This window comes from Bufo gargarizans, chromosome 1 (assembly GCF_014858855.1).
Source record: "Bufo gargarizans isolate SCDJY-AF-19 chromosome 1, ASM1485885v1, whole genome shotgun sequence".
Lineage (NCBI taxonomy): Eukaryota > Metazoa > Chordata > Amphibia > Anura > Bufonidae > Bufo > Bufo gargarizans.
This window is the reverse complement of record NC_058080.1, coordinates 670,440,023-670,449,381: the sequence shown is the minus strand read 5'-3', so window position 1 is coordinate 670,449,381 and position 9,359 is coordinate 670,440,023.

The window sequence follows — 9,359 nt, the reverse complement described above, 5'->3', positions numbered from 1 at the left end:
GTCCCGGCAGCCATGGTAACCACTCTAAAAAAGCTAAACGTCGGATCCGGCAATGCGCCGAAACGACGTTTAGCTTAAGGCCGGATCCGGATCAATGCCTTTCAATGGGCATTAATTCCGGATCCAGCCTTGCTGCAAGTCTTCAGGATTTTTGGCTGGAGCAAAAAGCGCAGCATGCTGCAGTATTTTCTCCGGCCAAAAAACGTTCCGTTCCGGAACTGAAGACATCCTGATGCATCCTGAACGGATTTCACTCCATTCAGAAGGCATTAGCATAAAACTGATCAGGATTCTTCCGGCATAGAGCCCCGACGACGGAACTCTATGCCGGAAGACAAGAACGCAGGTGTGAAAGAGCCCTTAGTCTCTCGCATCTATACACTGTGTACACTTTTAGTCTATCTTTAGGACACCAGGCCACACTATATTCCTCTGTGACTTGGACAGTATATACCCTAGCCAAAGGTGCTTTACACCATAAGGTGTCTTACATGAGGACTTCTGCAGCGTGGGCAGTACTGCCATTTGCTGTCCTTTTTATGTCATTTATTATTGAGGGCTCACCTCTACAATTTATCATGATGCAATGTAATTGATGAATTTTCGACTGTATATACATCTACTTGGATTTAGTGATCTGTATTGTGCCGGGATGGGGTTTTTCTCTGTTCCCTACCCTCCTTTTTAATGGTATTATACACATTATTTATTATGTAACAATAAAGTACTTTTTCATAAATTGGGTGTTTATGAGCTTTAGGGCTGTTTCACACGAGCGGATGCCGTGCGTGACATCCGCTCCGTGAAAGAGTGCCAAGACCCGATGCAGACTGCAGAGGCACGGAGCATTAACATGACTGATAATGCTCCGTGCCTCTCTGTGATCTCTTTACTACGAAATCACTGTGAGATAAAGTTAGTTTTTCTAGTTTTTTGTCTGCAACACTGGTACGACGACCATACAGTTGTGTGAATGGACCTTAAGGGTATATTCACATGACTAAATTGTCATGTGTAAAAATCTGACACACAATCCAAGGCAGAATTCCAAGGCTGACCAATCAGATTTTTGTCTTTGGAATTAAATTTAAGATAATCCTGGGAACAATCACAAATGGGAGGTGGTCTCCTTTAACCACCTTTGTAGTCTCTCCATACACTAGGCATCCTTACCTGTGTGTAAAGACATGATGTACTGCTTCTCCCTAGCCCCACAATAAAACCATCAAGCTAAACATACCCCTGAAGCTGTATCTCAAGGACCCAAAGCTACAGTCTTTTCTCTGCTGGTCCAGATGTCACACTCTGGTGGTCCCAAACAGGGCCGCACAGTCACACAAATTTGCAGACACATGAAGCACCCTGCTTGTCCACTTCCAATCCAGGCCAAATATCCTTCCCAAGAGACTATGAATTCTGAGGACCCAAGGCCATGGTCAGGGCTGGACTGCCCATCTGGAAAATGCCAGATTGTAATGACCGGCATCACGCACAGGGAGGGAAAAGGGAAAGCCCTGCCCAAGGGAGAGGGAAAGGTGGTGACCCCTGACTCACCTTGCGGCTGGCACCTGACTGCCCTGACGTCCCTAGACGGGTTCCTCACCCGTGCGCCGATCACGTGCCTAAACCCTGGCTTTCCCTAAAATGAGCCCTAGGTAGTGAACGGGCCGGTGGGATCGCTAGTCCGCACCACTGACACTAAGTGGAAAACACCAAGGAGAGGACAGACAAACATATAAACACTGGTGGGCGACAACAGCAGACCACAAAGGCCTAACAGGGATCCGGAGGGTAACGTTCTGGAACAACAACCAGAGAACGCAGCAACACAGCTCCAGTGGGTCAGTATAGAAGTCCAGGCAGGAAGCTCTATATCTGGCAACCAGAGAAGTGTGAGAGGGGAATATAAGGAGGTTGGGAGTGCTGGACAAGGAACAGCTGAGGAGAAGGAGCTACGGATCCCTGAGTGAGCCCAAAAAGGTTGCAAAGCAAACCCAGAAAGCTACCATGAAGAAACAGCCCTATCTTACTACATAGAGCGCGCAGCCAACCGCTGCGACTTCCTGACCCCGGGTATAATGGAGTCAGGCGTGGTTCTTGACACCCTCGTGACAGTACCCCCCTCTCTACGAGGGGCCTCCGGACACTCAGGACCAGGTCTCTCAGGATGAGAGGCATGAAAAGCTCGAACTAGCCTGTCGGCGTTTACCTCAGACGCAGGAACCCACATTCTTTCCTTGGGACCGTAACCTCTCCAATGCACCAGATATTGAAGAGAGCAGCGGACCCAACGAGAATTAACAACTTTGGATATCTGAAACTCTAGATTACCATCCACAACAACAGGAGGGGGTGGCAGCGGTGACGGTTCTAGAGGTGGAACATATTTTTTGAGTAACGACTTATGAAAGACGTTATGGATTTTAAAAGTCTGAGGTAGCTCCAGGCGAAAAGCCACGGGGTTGATGATGGCTACAATTTTGTAAGGGCCAATGAACCTAGGACCCAGTTTCCAAGAGGGAACCTTTAATTTAATATTCCTAGTAGACAACCACACATAGTCATTCACTCCTAGGTCCGGACCTGGCGACCGTCTCTTATCAGCCATGCATTTGTATTTACCTCCCATATTTTTCAAGTTAGCTTGCACCTTCTGCCATACCGATGAAAGAGATGACGAAAACCGTTCCTCTTCGGGAACCCCAGAAGACCCCCCCTCTTTGAAAGTACAGAATTGGGGATGAAAACCATATGCACCAAGAAATGGTGACTTGCCAGTGGATTCCTGACGACGATTATTTATGGCAAACTCAGCTAAGGGTAAATATGATGACCACAACTCTTGGTTTTCAGACACAAAACATCTTAGATATGTCTCAAGGTTTTGGTTGGTACGCTCAGTCTGTCCATTTGACTGAGGATGGAAAGCTGAGGAAAACAACAAGTGTACCCCCAAACGGGAACAAAAAGCTTTTCAAAATTTGGAAATAAACTGGGTACCCCGATCGGAAACAACATCGGAAGGGACCCCGTGAAGCTTCACGATTTCACTGATGAATACCTGAGCAAGAGTCTTAGCATTGGGTAGTGCGGGTAACGCAATGAAGTGTACCATTTTGCTAAACCTGTCCACTACTACCAAAATAACTGTTTTACCCGCAGACAAAGGTAAGTCAGTGATAAAATCCATTGACAGATGTGTCCATGGCCTATTGGGAATGACAAGTGGCAAAAAAGACCCTGCAGGACGTGTATGAGAGACTTTCGCGCGCGCACAAGTAGAACAAGAAGACACAAAATCCATTACATCCTGACGCAACCTTGGCCACCAAAAACGACGAGACAGTAGCTCCAAGGTTGCTTTACTACCCGGGTGCCCAGCAAGTGCCGAATTATGATGTTCCTTTAATAATTCGAAACGCAGGTTCAACGGTACAAACAATTTCTCTGAGGGGCAAGAGACCGGGGCGTCTCCCTGGGCCTCTAACACCTTCCCCTCCAGAGCAGAGTGTACCGCAGAGACAACCACTCCTCTTGGTAGAATGGGTACCAGATCACTCACATTACCCCCTCCAGGGAAACAACGAGATAATGCATCAGCCTTGGTATTTTTTGCCCCAGGACGATAGGTAATAACAAAGTTAAACCTGGTAAAAAATAGCGACCACCTAGCTTGTCTAGGGGTGAGACGCTTAGCTGATTCGAGGTACAGAAGGTTTTTGTGATCCGTAATTACAGTGACGGGGTGGATTGCCCCCTCTAAAAAGTGACGCCATTCTTCAAATGCTAGTATAATAGCTAATAGTTCCCTATTGCCAATATCATAGTTCTTTTCTGCTGCAGATAGTTTCTTAGAAAAGAAAGCACAAGGACGCCATTTGCCAGGAGACGGACCCTGAGACAGCACAGCCCCCACTCCCACCTCTGACGCATCGACCTCAACAATAAAAGGCTGGGAGACATGAGGTTGGACTAGTACAGGTGCCGAGGTAAACCTCTCTTTTAGAGAGGAAAAAGCAATTTTAGCGGCGTCAGACCATTTAGAAAAATCAGTCCCCTTCCTAGTCATGTCAGTAAGGGGTTTTACAATAACTGAATAATTTTTAATGAATTTTCTATAGAAATTTGTGAAGCCCAAGAACCGTTGCAGTGCTTTGAGGTTCTCAGGAAGATTCCAATCTAAAATTGCCTGGACCTTCCTAGGATCCATACGGAAACCAGAAGCAGATAAAAAATAACCTAGGAATTGTATCTCCTGAACGGCGAAGACACATTTTTCAATTTTAGCATATAATTTATTCGTCCGAAGGACCTGCAGTACTTGTCTGACATGCACCTCATGTGTTTTCAGATCCGACGAATAAATAAAAATATCATCTAGGTATATTACCACAAACCTGCCGATAAGATGACTAAAAATATCATTAACGAAATGTTGGAAGACAGCAGGAGCATTGGTCAGACCGAAAGGCATGACTAGATTTTCATAATGCCCCTCAGGGGTGTTAAAAGCTGTCTTCCACTCATCCCCCTCCTTGATACGAATCAGATTGTAGGCCCCCTAAGATCAAGTTTGGAGAACCACCTAGCACCCGCAATCTGATTAAACAGGTCAGGAATGAGAGGAAGAGGGTATGGGTCTCGGATGGTTATCCGGTTTAATTCGCGAAAATCTAGGCAAGGACACAGGCCCCCATCTTTCTTTTTAACGAAGAAAAACCCTGCAGCCACGGGTGAAGAAGAGGGTCTGATGTGTCCCTTAGCCAAGCTCTCGGAGATATAATCTTTCATGGCTTGTCTCTCCGGACCCGAAAGATTATATAACCTGGTCTTGGGTAATTTTGCGCCAGGAATAAGGTTAACCGGGCAATCATAAGGACGGTGAGGTGGTAACTTCTGATAACCCTTTTCAGAAAAAACGTCCTCAAAGTCCGACACAAATGTAGGTAGGGTAGCTATGGAGGCGACTAAGCAATTGCTATTTAAGCAATTTTCTCTGCAAGGTTTACTCCACTCCAATATCTCCCTGGCCTGCCAATCCACCACTGGGTTGTGCGCTACTAACCAGGGAAGGCCCAGCACCAACGGAGTGGGAAGCCCCTCCAGAACATAACATGAAAGCATCTCGTTATGGTGGTCCCCTACCCGAAGGTGTAAGTTATGGACAATGTGAGTGAGGTTTCTCTGAGACAGAGGAGCAGAGTCAATAGCGAAAATGGGAATAGGTCTCTGTAGCGTACAGAGAGACAAACCCATAGTGTGGGCAAAATGGGCATCAATCAAATTTACTCCTGCTCCACTGTCTAGAAAAAAAGAAATTGTCTCCGTCTTAGCGCCAAAAACAACAACCGCTGGCAACACAAATTGCGATGTTGGTATGGAGGAAACATATACCCCCCGGCTGACATCCTCCACACAGCCTGGGGTAAGTAGTTTTCCGACGGTCTTTTGTTTTTTGAGGAAAGAAGGACAGACATTAATGAAATGACCCCTCTCCCCACAAAAAAAATAAAACCCACGCCTACGGCGAACCTCAGGAGGATGGACCTGACTAGTAGTTCCTCCTAGCTGCATAGGCTCGTCTAAGTCCGTACAGACTAACTGCTGCTTGGGAGGGGTTACCAATTGCTCCGGGTTTTTCAATCTGTCCCTAAGACGTCTATCTATTCGGATAGAAAGGGACATAACCGCATCAAGGGAAAAGGGGGTCTCGTACAGCGCAAGCGCATCCTTAACCCTATAGGTAATAACAAAGTTAAACCTGGTAAAAAATAGCGACCACCTAGCTTGTCTAGGGGTGAGACGCTTAGCTGATTCGAGGTACAGAAGGTTTTTGTGATCCGTAATCACAGTGACGGGGTGGATTGCCCCCTCTAAAAAGTGACGCCATTCTTCAAATGCTAGTTTAATAGCTAATAGTTCCCTATTGCCAATATCATAGTTCTTTTCTGCTGCAGATAGTTTCTTAGAAAAGAAAGCACAAGGACGCCATTTGCCAGGAGACGGACCCTGAGACAGCACCGCCCCCACTCCCACCTCTGACGCATCGACTTCAACAATAAAAGGCTGGGAAACATCAGGTTGGACTAGTACAGGTGCCGAGGTAAACCTCTCTTTTAAAGAGGAAAAAGCAATTTTAGCGGCATCAGACCATTTAGAAAAATCAGTCCCCTTCCTAGTCATGTCAGTAAGGGGTTTTACAATAACTGAATAATTTTTAATGAATTTTCTATAGAAATTTGCAAAGCCCAAGAACCGTTGCAGTGCTTTGAGGTTCTCAGGAAGATCCCAATCTAAAATTGCCTGGACCTTCCTAGGATCCATACGGAAACCAGAAGCAGATAAAAAATAACCTAGGAATTGTATCTCCTGAACGGCGAAGACACATTTTTCAATTTTAGCATATAATTTATTCGTCCGAAGGACCTGCAGTACTTGTCTGACATGCACCTCATGTGTTTTCAGATCCGACGAATAAATTAAAATATCATCTAGGTATATTACCACAAACCTGCCGATAAGATGACTAAAAATTTAATTAACGAAATGTTGGAAGACAGCAGGAGCATTGGTCAGACCGAAAGGCATGACTAGATTTTCATAATGCCCCTCAGGGGTGTTAAAAGCTGTCTTCCACTCATCCCCCTCCTTGATATGACTCAGATTGTAGGCCCCCTAAGATCAAGTTTGGAGAACCACCTAGCACCTGCAATCTGATTAAACAGGTCAGGAATGAGAGGAAGAGGGTATGGGTCTCGGATGGTTATCCGGTTTAATTCGCGAAAATCTAGGCAAGGACACAGGCCCCCATCTTTCTTTTTAACGAAGAAAAACCCTGCAGCCACGGGTGAAGAAGAGGGTCTGATGTGTCCCTTAGACAAGGTCTCGGAGATATAATCTTTCATGGCTTGTCTCTCCGGACCCGAAAGATTATATAACCTGGTCTTGGGTAATTTTGCGCCAGGAATAAGGTTAACCGGGCAATCATAAGGATGGTGAGGTGGTAACTTCTGACAACCCTTTTCAGAAAAAACGTCCTCAAAGTCCGACACAAATGTAGGTAGGGTAGCTATGGAGGCGACTAAGCAATTGCTATTTAAGCAATTTTCTCTGCAAGGCTCACTCCACTCCAATATCTCCCTGGCCTGCCAATCCACCACTGGGTTGTGCGCTACTAACCAGGGAAGGCCCAGCACCAACGGAGTGGGAAGCCCCTCCAGAACATAACATGAAAGCATCTCGTTATGGTGGTCCCCTACCCGAAGGTGTACGTTATGGACAATGTGAGTGAGGTTTCTCTGAGACAGAGGAGCAGAGTCAATAGCGAAAATGGGAATAGGTCTCTGTAGCGTACAGAGAGACAAACCCATAGTGTGGGCAAAATGGGCATCAATCAAATTTACTCCTGCTCCACTGTCTAGAAAAAAAGAAATTGTCTCCGTCTTAGCGCCAAAAACAACAACCGCTGGCAACACAAATTGCGATGTTGGTATGGAGGAAACATATACCCCCCGGCTGACATCCTCCACACAGCCTGGGGTAAGTAGTTTTCCGACGGTCTTTTGTTTTTTGAGGAAAGAAGGACAGACATTAATGAAATGACCCCTCTCCCCACAGAAAAAACAAACCCCACGCCTACGGCGAACCTCAGGAAGATGGACCTGACTAGTAGTTCCTCCTAGCTGCATAGGCTCGTCTAAGTCCGTACAGACTAACTGCTGCTTGGGAGGGGTTACCAATTGCTCCGGGTTTTTCAATCTGTCCCTAAGACGTCTATCTATTCGGATAGAAAGGGACATAACCGCATCAGCGCAAGCGCATCCTTAACCCTTTCGGTTAACCCAGAGCAGAACTGACTCCTGAAAGCCGGGTCGTTCCACTGGGTATCCGTAGCCCACCTACGGAACTCAGAGCAATACTCCTCTGCTGGCCGCTCTCCCTGTAGGAGTCTCCGTAATTTTGATTCAGCCAGTGCGACTCGGTCAGGGTCGTCATATATGAGACCCAAGGCCCCAAAAAATTCATCCACTGACCGGAGAGCCTGGGAATCAGTGGGTAAAGAGAACGCCCAGGATTGCAGGTCCCCCTGCAGCAGGGAAATAACAACCCCCACCCGCTGTTCTTCCTTACCAGAGGAGTAAGGGCGCAGTTTAAAATATAATTTACAGGCCTCACGGAAAGTCACAAACTTGTCTCTTCCCCCAGAAAATCTGTCAGGAAGAGCAACCTTGGGTTTCGCAACAACCTGGTTACCTGTAGCAAGCACTGGGCTTGCGGTCTGTTGCAATTGCTGCTGTTGCTGGAGGACCGACGCCTTCAATCCTGCCACCTCCAAAGACAGGCCATGAAATTGGTTTGACAAAGCAGCAATTGGATCCTTACTGGATTCTAAGTAGGTAAAAAAAAAAATTTTTTTTTTTTTTACCTACACAAAATAAGGGCCAGATATAATGTAATGACCGGCGTCACGCACAGGGAGGGAAAAGGGAAAGCCCTGCCCAAGGGAGAGGGAAAGGTGGTGACCCCTGACTCACCTTGCGGCTGGCACCTGACTGCCCTGACGTCCCTAGATGGGTTCCTCAACCGTGCGCCGATCACGTGCCTAAACCCTGGCTTTCCCTAAGATGAGCCCTAGGTAGTGAACGGGCCGATGGGATTGCTAGTCCGCACCACTGACACTAAGTGGAAAACACCAAGGAGAGGACAGACAATACAGACAAACATATAAACCCAGGTGGGCGACAACAGCAGACCACAAAGGTCCAACAGGGATCCGGAGGGAAACGTTCTGCCATCCTCCTTACGGTGATACAGTTGAATGGTGCTGCGGGGCACAGAAGCCAATGGTTCCCAGCCTTGCTGTTCCCTGTCATAGGCCACAGGCTGCTAGGCCTGAAACCTAAGAGGAAGGGCAGGTGGTTGCTAAGTGATTAGATCATCGCGACCGCCTGCGTCAGGTCTCAGGTGGCTGCGATTATGCCATCACATCAGGATGTAAGGAAGTGAAGCCATTTGACAGAAGAGGCCTGCTGAGCACACTGACGCAAGAAGCGGGGCTCAGAAAAGTATTTTTTTTTTTCATTTTTGAAGCAATACAGGAGTACAGGAGGTGGACAATACAGAGGAAAAGTACTGGGGACATTATAACTACTTAGGGCACAACAGGAGGAAATTATAACTACTGAGGGCAATACAGGGGGCATTATAACTACATGTGCACTATAAAAGAAATGATAACTACTGGGGGAACTATAGAGGGACTCATTACTAATAAGTGCTCTACAGGGGGCACTTTAGATGGCCTTATTAATACTGGTGGCACTGAAGGGGCCACCGTAGGGATCTTATTACCACTGGGG